At 39.8% G+C, this 12218-nt stretch overlaps 1 protein-coding gene across 5 annotated transcripts in view; it reads left to right on the top strand.

The window, feature by feature from the left end:
- Positions 1 to 12218, top strand: part of SLC26A5 (solute carrier family 26 member 5) — a 47850-nt gene that overhangs the window by 669 nt on the left and 34963 nt on the right. The window contains exon 1 of one of the 5 annotated variants that reach the window (XM_078394336.1): positions 2849 to 2949. The exons of 3 other annotated variants lie outside the window; for them this stretch is intronic. The gene's annotated coding sequence lies outside the window, so the exon portion shown is untranslated. Of the gene's footprint in view, positions 1 to 2848; positions 2950 to 7869; positions 8202 to 12218 lie in introns of those variants that run through there. One more of the 5 variants, XM_078394335.1, reaches the window with a different exon arrangement.

Genomic DNA, 12218 nt, shown 5'->3' with positions numbered 1-12218 from the left:
TGGTTTTTGCTTGTCAGGCAGCTCTTAGAGGCGCAGCAACAGTGCCAATTACAAATAAAAATAATTAGGAACTGGCAAGCCTGGCTGAGAGGCTCCTTGGCTCATGATGTACCCACTTAAATCATTTAATATCCCGGAATTAATAATGTTATGGAGCCCCTTTTTCATCTATCTTTGCTTTAGATGGTGCCATGGAATTCCCCAGTGGGATAAAGGGTATTGTTGGGATTCCCACAGTAACTGGCATTACTTCAAAATGTGGGGCCTAGAGCTACTGAAGTTTGCTTCCTCTTGCCTGTTCTGCCCATACAACGAGGCCCTGGACATCTCATTGAGGTCTTGCAACAATAAGCATTTGCTTGCAGAACATTTCTGTTTACTCGTTTTTCTTTGATATTACCTCTGTGGTCCACACAGCAAAATCTAAAGAGCAAGCCAGATTTGTTCCCTGGAAGGAGAAAGACTCATAACATATTCTCTAAACTGGAAGTCTTTAACCTTTTGATATATAGGGCTGGTTTGACTGGTCAGTATGTGTTTAACAGACAGAGAAAAATGTCCCTATGCATGGATTGAAGATACATTTTGTCTCACAAAAACCTGGGGTGGACCTTTGCTTTAAAACAAGTTCCATGGATATATTCTGGGCACCTTCCCATTCATCAGTTGCTACCAAATTTTTGTTTTTTTAAAGGCAATCAACAAATAGCACAGTTGTGCATGATCAAAAGTTACTCATGACTGTTATTTGGTTATTTAGTACAGTATAAAGAAGTCTGTTTCTTGTGCAACTTTGCCTTGACACCCAGAAAGAAGGCCTTTGTGAGTAGACTGAAAGGTCTTAACCCATCATTTGGAATCCTTGCCAGATCCCTTCTATTATGCAGTTCTCTTGATTGCCACCCTTTCTCCACTTCCACTTTGTAGTCTGTCTGTTTTCTTTACTTCCTCTTCTGATTTTATCCTGCCAACATCTTGTTGTTGCTTAAATGCACATTATTGTAGGGATAAGATTTGCAACAAAAACCTTTATCTTCAAACAGGCATTCCTTTAGTGACTGTTTGTCTGAGAGGAATTTTAAAATGGATTGTTATGCCTTGTTGCTTTTAAATGTGTTTTCAGTATTGATTTTATTTACCATTTTAATATAATACTTACTGTTTTTAGCTTTTAGTTATTGTCTTTTTCATGATCTAAGCTGCCTTGGGTCCTTTTAAAGGAGAAAGGTGGGGTAAAATTGTTTAAATAAATAAATATATTGGTGTAGAACTGAAGAATGGTGAGGGAAAAAACCATAGAGTTTACAGTTGGAACCATTGCTTGGAGAGGACCCACACTTTGAAGCTTTATTTATGTTTTGTGGCAAATAATGAAAGATGTAGGGAGAATTTGTGAACAAGTATTCCACATTGAGTAGGACGCCAATTATTCATTGACTTTTGGAATCTACTTGTTTATTCAGCTTCAACCATTATCTTCAACACATCTGTTTTTTTAAATTTTCTTCAAAGAGGTAGCTGTGTTAGTTTATTTTAACATGTATGACGAAAGAAAAGGTATTTTGGGTATCGTTTAAACTAAAAGACTTTTAGTTTTAGTGTGAACTTTTGTAGATGACAATCTACCTTCTCCGACAAAAAATGAAAATTTCTCCTCCTCCCAGCAATATTGATACTGCTGTTTTTGTTTTTTGTTTTCTTTTTATAAAGTTTTCTGTTTGAATTTTTACTACAGTAGAAGGTTTATAAATGTATCCATAAAGACTGGTGCAGAGTAGGAAGGAAAAAAATGCTATACACTTCATTTGAGATACAAATATGAAATACTATAATATGGTATTTACGAAACATACCTCTCAGTCTTTGGTGATCACAAAACCCTGCCATATACTGTATTTCCTAATGTTCTATATTTTTATGATGGCCTGTGTCCATGTCAGAGTGTATGTATACAAAAGAAAATTTAATAGTGGCAAAATATGGCTAGGTAGGCACATACTTGGAGTGCAGAAAATATCTTGAAATAACCAACAGAGCACTGCTAATTATACTGTAATGCATATGAGTAGGCAACTTGTCGTTCTCTAGATGTTTCTGGATTCCAATTCATACCATCCCTTATTGTTGATAGAAGAATGTCTTCAGGAATTTTCAAGGGGGATGAGTTTTATAGTGGGGTATAAGCATAATCTATGTGCATAACAAGCCACTACGTAGTGCATCTGTCTGTATGCATTAAAATAGTAAATTTAGGACTCCAGGTAAAGGCAAGAGACCCTGCTGCTTCTGGCAAACACCCATGATTTGCTATGGTGACTATGGCTGATGGGAGTTGCAGTCTAGTAACATCTGAAGGGCCACAATCCAACCCTGCATTTAAACATAAGTACCAAGAAATCCTGTTAGCTAGTTCTCTAAAGCAGTGGTCCCCAACCTTGGTCCTCCAGATGTTCTTGGACTACAACTCCCAGAAGCCTTCACCACCATCTCTGCTGGCCAGGATTTCTGGGAGTTGAAGTCCAAGAACATCTGGAGGACCAGGTTTGGGGACCACTGCTCTAAAGCAAACAGATCTGGGTCCACAAGCATTTTATTAATCTCTGCACACACAGATTCCAGCAAAACAAACAAAGGAAACCAATGTTGAAGAGAAGTACAATATAAACTCTTGTGGTAAACTGTCTTCATCCTCTAAAAGCATGTCCTGTCAAAATCTGTACAAACCTGGCAAATGAAGCCTAATTTGCCAGAAGATTGGATGTTTAAGATTTATAATAACAGTGTTAATTATCTTAAGGTAAAGGTTCCCCTTGACATTTAGTCCAATTGTGTCCGACTCTAGGGCATGGTGCTCATCCCCGTCTCCCAGCCATAAAGCCAGTGTTTGTCTGAAGACAATTTCCATGGTCAACGCGACTAGACATGGAACGCCGTTACCTACCCACCGAGGTAGTACCTATTTATCTACTCACATTTTTACATGCTTTCAAACTGCTAGGTTGGCAGGAGCTAGGACAAGTGCTGGAAGCTCACTCCGTCACATGGATTCGATCTTACGATTGCTAGTCTTCTGACCTTGCAGCACAGACACTTCTTCAGTTTAACCCGCAGCGCCCATACATTAATTCTAGATTCCCATAGGTAGGGCACACACACAGTTCCGTTCAGTCAAAGTATTTAGTGTGCTGTAAAGATGGTGTTTATAGTATGAACATTATGTAGAGAGAAGGTTAATCACTATGTAGTTGCTTTTATGGAGGACGATTGTTATTGTGCTAACAAAGCTATCAAACTGAGTACATAACCATTGCAAGGGTTTTCCTTGGTACACCAATATTTGGACAGTGACATAATCCTGAGGGCAGGAGTGGGGACCCACCTGGATTCTTTGGGACAATTTACTCTATATTTGATAGGTTTTTGGATACTTTGTGGAATTCCAAAAGTATCTGCACTAGCCAGAAAGAATAGTCCTATCTGGTGCACTGACTGTCTCGGAAAAGGGGATGGCTGGGACTGTGTGCAAAATTAATTGCATTATCCTGAAGTTACATTGTGTTCTGAAAGTACAGTAGTTTTTAAAAGTGCACATGTATCTGTTAGAATGTGTTCTGGTGTTAATCCAGAAATAAATCTGTCACATAAAACACTGATGCGAGGGTTAAGATTTGATTTCCCTTCTTTTTATTGGCAGTTATCTAGATAACTTTTCCATGATCCCCTCAGAGTAAATATTAGGTATTGACTCTGGAATGTCAGCTTGATTAAAAAGTACATTTGCTTTAGGAAACTGCCAAACTAAATGGGCTGGTCAAGTTAGTCTTCAGGCATGTATCAGCATGAAGATCATTATGGAATAGCCTTTAGTGTTCCAGAAATGACAGAACAATGGATTTTAAACAATTAAGCCTCTCACACTTTTCTCATAAGGCAGCCTGCAAGTCATTTATGCTTAGAACTGGTGCCATTACTTACCTAAATGTGCTGTGCAAAGACTTAGTGCTTTGCTTCACTGATTATTATAGCGTTTAATCAACTTGTAAAGATCATGTGATCCATAAATGGACATTAGTGACCTTTTAAAACTGTTCCTTTGCTGAGAACAAATATATACACTGCAAGGGAACGCTAGGACTCCACCACCAGGAACAAATGCATTTCATACAACTGTATAATTTAACATATGTTGAATTTAGATGTGAAATTAACCATGAACCTTGACAACATTTGTAGATTATTGATCTTATTGATCTTGAATATCAATTTTCTGTTCCCAAAGAGCATATGAAAGCCGTGTCAAACCAAAATATTTTGCTGCCTCAGGCAAAGAGCAAGATGATATTAATATGTATGTACGTACAGTGGTGCCTCGCTTGATGAGGATAATTTGTTCCTTTCAAATTGCTGTTAAGCGAAATCCTCGTCAAGCGAAACGAAAAAGCCCATTGAAATGCATTGAAAACCAGTTCAGTGTGTTCCAATGGGCGAAATATCTCAGCGTCCAGCGAAGATCCTCCATAGGGCGGCCATTTTCCAGTGCCTGTAATGCGGGGAATCCGTCCTAAAGCACAGCGGGCGGCCATTTTGAAGACCCGACGATCGGCTGTAAAGATCGTCATTAAGCGAAAAATCGATTCCCGAAGCAGGGAACTGATCATCATAAAGCGCATTTTCCCTACTAAAACATCATTTTGCGATCGCAAAAGCGATCATATGTCAGAATTGCTGTCAAGTCAATTCTGACATATGATGACCCATTTCAGGCTTTTCTGGGTGAAGAGTGCACAGAAGTGGTTTACCCTTCCCTTCTAGGGGCATCCTGTGCAGCCTGTCCAAGGCCTCCCAGGTTGGCTCTTCTCCAAGGAGGCACAGTGGGGAAGACCCCATCTCTGACTCTACAGCCAAATACCTAAACTACTGAGCTATCCAGCCAGCTAAATTTATGTATTATATAATTTCTCATTTTCTCATTTCATATACAGAGTCTGACTGGAGTGCCAGCTAAATACTGCAGTCAAGTAACATTTATCGCCATACTTGAGTGTAGCAGTTAGTTTAGGCAAATAAGACAGGCTGTGATAAACACAACTCTGTCCGTCAACAAAGGGTAATTGGTATGAGTACAGCTTGGGAGATTGCTGTTGCTGCCTGCCCTGCAATCTCAGCCTTCAAAGGCAGTTGCTTCACTCTTCCTAATGCTAGATCTAGCCCCATATAATAGAGCAAGGTCTTAAAAAGATAACCGAGTTAAACAGAGCTTCAGTGGGGACCATCATTTCTTCTCAGCTATAAAAGCTAAGAGAAACACTTTACCACTGCCACTAGTTCTTAGAATTGCTGCGTAGCTTAGCAGTTTAGGCATCTGGCTGCAGAGCCAGAGGCTGGGAATTTGATTTCTTACTGTGCCTCCTTGAAAGGGGCTGGACCTGAGGATCCATAGGGTCCCTTCCAGCTCTCCAGTTCTGAGATGATGGTGATCATTTAAACATTTCTAGTATATATTTATTATTTCGACAACTGTTCTTTAAAGCCTGAGAAAGGTATTTAAATATCCCATTAACTGATCTTTCTGACTTCTAACACCAGTTCCCCTCCGGAATGTGATGAACAAAGCACATGCTCTTTTGATGTAATTATTGTTTTCTAAAATAGCTGTTTATTTTCATGCTGTCACCCAGGTCATCTCTCTGCAATCCAGTGTCAGTATCATCAGAGATAAATATCCAGCCCCAAATTAACTATTAAGCAAAATAAGCACATGCTTAGGGCATCAATCAATAAGAGAATGAGGCACCACAGAGGGTCTTTCTAAGTGCTGGATTTACCAGAGTCATGGTGCACCCTCTTTAACAAACTATGTTCATCCATCAAAATCCCTCACCTCTCTCCCTCCCTTGCTCAAGAACCCCAAGAAAACCACCTCCCAACTTAAAATAATTAAACATGAACCAATAAAATCTAAAAAGTATAAAGATTGCACCTAACGAAAAAAATGATGCTTTGATTGAAATGCTTAATCATCATCAACATCGCTTGCTTTTTTTTTAACTTCTGTATTTTGGGATGTTGGATGAAGATAAGCATAAAAGAGTTGCTGGTCTTCTAGACTTATGGCTTCTGAACTATATGTGCAAGCCAGAGAAATAACAACCACTGTAAAAATGTCCCAAAAAGGGGGGGGGGGTTAAGTTCTTGTTCAAGTTTTTTAGTTTGCAGATTCTGACAAAATCTGTCTACATGAATCAAAACATAAGATTTGTCAAGAAGCCAGTAATTTGATAGTATATATGATTTTCCATATGATATGTGGTTCTTTTTGCCACATGCTATACAGTTAAATTACCATATTTTAATGCATGTAATTGCATATTATATGACTTTTTTTCAAGCCATGGGACCTGCTGCATGTTATATTTGTGGGGGTATCGTAAACTTTTCAGCATTTAGGGCCTCTAAAAGTCTTAATCCAGCCCCATAAATATCAATTCATTGGTGTGCCTCATGGTCAATTTTGTATGCTGTTCTTAAGATGACTCTTCCCTCATTTAAGTCTGGCCTTCATTCTCCAGCCTCTGCAGTGGAAGAGGGTTACAAGCATAAAAACCAGGACAGTTTTTGGATATACAGTATGTCTGCAGTGGTGGCAAAAAAATTTCATCTCAGATATATCATCTGTTTCAGTTATGTAAACTTACATAATTGAAACAAATTAACAGAAACAATTCATATCTGTGTGAGAGCATACAGACACTGTCCCAGAACATCTTGATGTGTTCCTGGGCTCATGAAGGGTCTTAGAATCATGTTTTGTGGCATGTCTCATGAAATAATAAAGCCCATTCCTTGGGGAAATGTATGCAGGTTTATTTTATTTTGGTTGTTCTGGGTTTTTCGGGCCCTTTGGCCATTTTCTGAAGGTTGTTCTTCCTGACGTTTCGCCAGTCTCTGTGGCTGGCATCTTCAGAGGACAGGTTGCCAAAGAGCCCGAAAAAACCAGAACAACCATTAGATCCCGGCCGTGAACGCCTTCGCGAATTTATTTTATTTTATTCATTTTTGTATCTTACTCTTCAGTTTCTTACATGCTTTGTTATTCTGTAGTAGAATCTCTTCATTAAACTAACTTCTGACTGAAAATCAAAGGTTGACTGCATAGAACCTTTGAATATGTGGTGGCCATTGTTTTGGTGTCAATGGTTTTGCCCCTTCTTTTCCACCAAGGAGATCAAGAAGGTGTTCATGATTTTTCTCCTACCATTAATCAGGAGCTTTCAGTTACTTCTAGTATGGAAAAATCTACATCCAAATTGGCCCAGAATATACAGTACTTCAGAAGTGTTCAAAGTATCTGTATAGACACTGGAGTTTTGCATCAGTACGTTTAGCTTACGATGTAAGTTTAGCTCAGTAAGTTAGCAATCTAGCTGCAGAGCCAGAGACTGGAAGTTTGATTCCACACTATGCATCCTAGATAGGCCAGCCTGTGTACCCTTGGGCAAGATGCCCAGTCCCAGGGTGCCTTGAGAAAAAGGAAATGGTAAAGCACTTATGAGTACTCTCTACCTAGAAAACTCTGGAAAAGGTCTCTTTAAGTCAGAATTGACTTGACAGCACACAATGATTATTCAACTCAAAACCTACACACGAATCCCTTTTTGGTGTGTGCTTATTTCCTAACTCGCCTTGTCATGGGAGTCTCCAAGCTGCATTTTAAACTTGGAGGGAATAAAAAAAGGTGTGTGTGCATGTGGTGGGGTGAAAGTTGGGGGAGAGACAGTAGAAGTGTTGAAAAAAAGATACCGTATTTCTTGTGAAAGCCTCCAGATCTCCACCGTGGGCGGTATTCAGAATTTACAGTATGGACAGAGTAACGTGAACATGATCCACAAATGACCTATGATAGTTATGCTTGATAGGTTGTATTTTAAAATAACCAAGATATTCTGCCTATGAAAATAACGGTTGTTAATTTAGGCCCAAATCCCAAAATTATCAAGATTCTCAGTTATATAATGGAAAGTCTGTTATGATGTGGCTGAGAATCTCTGAGCGCTCAGGGAAGGAGCATTTATCAGAACACATAGTGTCTTCTGTGAATTTAAGTGTAAAGGAAGCAGCTTTCAGCGAAGACTCTGAGGGTTTGTTGCAGGACTGCTTTTTTCCACTTTTTTTTCCTGGACGTACAGAATAGCACGCTGTCTGTAAGCATTTTTACCATTGGTCAATACTTGCAACAGTGACTGGCTGGGACTTTGTAACCCAACAGAGGTTTATCCTAAAATGAATATAAGAACAGAAAGAGAACATGTTGAAATATATGACTGTGGCTACTCCAATGACTAATCCTTATGGTCTGGAGTAAGAGGGTGAAGATTTTTGATTCTGGCATGTTTATTGTACAGGCTGACTCAGCCTGGGAATGCAATTGTAAATTATTGGTGCTTTTAAAAACAAACTGTATTAATTCCTCAGAATATTGCAAGATAAGTTAAGTTTGCTGTGTCTCATTTTAATTTGTTTAAGGAAAATAATATTGATTGTTTAGCATAAATAGCTTTTCTCTTATTTCAAACTACAAAGTAAATTATCCTTTACGCATCTGATTTTTGCATGTCTTTCCTGCATCTCAGTCCATTTCATACATATATTTTAGGGGTGAATGTAACTTACAAATGTGAGGTGTATACATAATTAAATGTAAAGTTGTAATATGTGGATGAATATTTGGCAGTGTGGTACATCTGTTAGAGAGTCAGGCATGGTACATTTCCCTTTGAAGTTTACACTTGCAAATGAAGCCTGTGTTTATCTCTTAGTAACCAGGCACAAAACAAAAGCAAGCTAATTTTGCAAAATGTGGAGCAAACTTTTGTTAGCACAAACAGACATCTTCTTACATTGGGAGCTCCATTTTTATTCTGTGGTAACTGAATCTAGCTGGAGACTCAGCAGACATGGGCTTGAGTCTGCTTAGAGACTTGGTGTACCACTTAGAGCAGTGGTCAGGGAACAGAGGTAAATTACCCCAAATGGGGTAAAAATGAAAATCCTGGGGGTAATGAGGATGGTTGCGGCAGGCATTTTACCCCCAGGCATTTTATTTCTGACAATGCTGTGTGTAGGCGGGTGTTCCATCGCGGGGAGAGCAAGCACTGGCGAGGAACTGCACAGGGCACCCACCTGCCCTCCTTGCCTCCAAAGTGGGGGGGGGGAAGGCGGCGTACCAGGCCAGCTGGGCTCTTTGCCCAGCAGAGCCCTAGCCGGGGCTCTCCTTCCTGCCTGTGCCCACCCACCCGGTGCGCTGGCGAGAAGGCCCCCTTAGAAGTGCATTTGGTATCTTTTTTTAACTGAAATGTGCATGTGCAGAGATGGTGGTTTTGCCTTGGGAGTCCACTCTAGGAGAGAAAGGATCCTGAAGAGTTTCAGGGAGCAGCTTGTACCAGACAAACAGTCTACATAAATGATATAATGACTTGAAGCCAAAGATAGTAAGGTCCTTCTTTGGGGGATACATCATATATCCTTTTCATGCAACAGCTCAGAACTGCAGAAATGCTAAAGTTATGAATGTCCAATGGTGTGTTTCTTTTATGTTTCCGAGTTTTGAGAAATTGCAACAGTACCCAGGTTACTTTCCTCTAGACAAGAAAGAGGTAGAAATTTACTACATCCTTGTACAGTAATGTTTTCTTTATTTACTAATTGGTAAACTAAGCACACGTAGATACAAGGTATTCCTACACATCTGTCTGATACAATCTTTGGGATCTGTATCAGGTCTCACTCAGACCAAGCAAACTCAAGATACCTCCCCTCCCCACGCTTCTTTCAGGTGCCTTCCTTTACCCATGCAGGTGTATTCTGCTTAGGTGGACACCTCTAATGGGTGTCTTGTTCAAAAACATAGATGACTCCCCCCCAACTGTCAGTGGTCACCACCTAGCCAGTATGTCCCATGTGTAAAAGTGCCAGCTAGTTGTTCTGAGCTTTTAGCTTATTGGAAGAAGAGTCGGTCAGTGACTATAACAGGCCTTTGCTTTGGGTACTAGAGGCAAGCTTGCCTATACACTTGCACAAATTCCCAGGTGGAATTACTTTGTAGTACTGTATGCAATGTATTCTTCTAAAAGCTTTGAATTTGATAATGGCAATAATTTCTTTTGGAGCTTGACTTTTATCACTCAGACTTAAGGACCAACAGTACTTAACTCTCTTGTGTACAGCCTCTTAGAAACACTCAGTAGCTTTTATCTCTCTGATAAAGAGTATGTTTCATAGCTTTTACTGCTGTCAGTTCAGGTGCTTTGTTTTCCTATTGTATATTGAGATTGCCGAAGAGTAGATTTTGGTTGCTTATATTTTCTTTCACAGGAAAACTAAGGGATTGAAATCATTCTACACTCAAATTCTCCCCTGGTTCAGTGAAGCTGTGCTATTGTATATTAACTGCTGGACAGCTTAGTTTAGGTATCTGGCTGCTGAGCCAGAGACAGGGAGTTTTATTCCCCACTATGCCTCATTGACGGTGGCTGGACTCAAGTCCGTTCCGGATCTACAGTTCTAAGATAATCATGATTGCCATCTGATTGTCGGCCTGTATGATAAATTCCTGGCAGCCATTTACTAAAAACTCTTCCGTATTAAGTAACATAAGGAAAATTGCTGCCAACCATTAATGGCTATGTATTTCTTATATCATCAGCTCCCTTTCTGATGATTTTCTATAGTCCAGTCAAATTCCTATTTTTTATATATTCAATCTGATTATTACATTGTAATGACTGAACAACAGATTCTCTGTGTAGGAGTGAGGTAGTGATCAGATAAAGCATAAAGTTATTGAGTAACACAGCATTGTTGTAATTCCCTTTCCGTTGCTTTTTTGTTCTCAGGAGTAGACAACCAACTACAAGATACACACTGTGACATTACAAGTGAGAATGGCAGTGCATATCTGACTCATTTCTTCTTCAGTTTCTATTATGATCAGGAAATGATCACTGTGCAATTCTTACATGTGCTGTGCTTGCAGAGCGATAATTAAATTACAAGTGTGCAGATTTGTGGTTTTATAGCAGAAAACCCAGAATTCTATAAGCATCATGGCTATCTAGGAATTTCTCAGAGACGTAGTCAAAAAACAAAATTTGTGTATTTACTATTTATGATTGGCATGTTATGTGCATGTTCTGAAGTTAGGCATTGGTTATTGGAATCCGGAGCAGGAAAGTATGAATTAGCCCATAGTCAGAATGAAGCTTTAAAGATATATTTGATTAAGGTAATTCTTACTGCAGCTTTTCTATGTAAAGGTGTTTTGAGAATATTATTTATTTATTTATTTATTTAATTTATACCCTGCCTATCTGGTCGGTGAGGACCACTCTAGGCAGCTAACAACAATAAAATACAGTAACAATATAAATAAACAATTCTAATTAGTAAAAACACTACAATACAATTACATAGAGTGCAAAACAGAAACAGTAAAGAGGGAAGAAGGAGGTCAAGAGGAATATGATGGAAAGGCCTGCCCAAACATCCATGTCTTCAATTGTTTCTTAAAGATACCCAGCGAGGGAGACCCGCGAATCTCAGGAGGGAGATTGTTCCAGAGGCGAGGAGCCACCGCCGAGAAGGCCCGATTTCTTGTCTTCTCCTTCCGGACCTCCCTCGGCGTTAGGCTCCTCAACCTCACCTCCTGGCTCGCACGAGTGACACGGGTAGAACTTGGTGGGAGTAGGCGTTCCGCCAGATATCGAGGCCCTAAACCGTTTAGGGCTTTGTACGTAAGCGACAGCACTTTCAAGTCGATGCGGAATCGTATGGGCAGCCAATGCAATGCGGCCAGAGTGGGTGAGATATGTTGGAATTTCCTCACTCCACTAAGTAATCTGGCTGCCGCATTCTGCACCACCTGTAGTTTCCGCAGCAGCCTCAAAGGGAGCCCCACGTAGAGCGCATTACAGTGGTCTAATCTAATCTCTACCCGTGACCACAGAAATGTTTTGGGGGCCCTCGCTGGGAGGGCAGGCCGTCCATTCCATGTCAGAGGGGGAAGGAAGGGAGGGAAAAAGAAAGGGGGGGAGAAAAGCAGGAAAGGAGGGGAAAAGGAGAAAAGAAAATTTTTTAAAAAAGATTAACTTAATACAACTAGGTCAAATAACAAAAAAGAAAATTAAACATATACCGTAAGACAGTGCACAAAAATGATATAC

This window comes from Pogona vitticeps, chromosome 5 (genome assembly GCF_051106095.1).
Source record: "Pogona vitticeps strain Pit_001003342236 chromosome 5, PviZW2.1, whole genome shotgun sequence".
NCBI classification, from domain to species: domain Eukaryota; kingdom Metazoa; phylum Chordata; class Lepidosauria; order Squamata; family Agamidae; genus Pogona; species Pogona vitticeps.
Note: the sequence above shows the minus strand (reverse complement) of the source record. Positions and strands in the feature narration are given on the sequence as shown.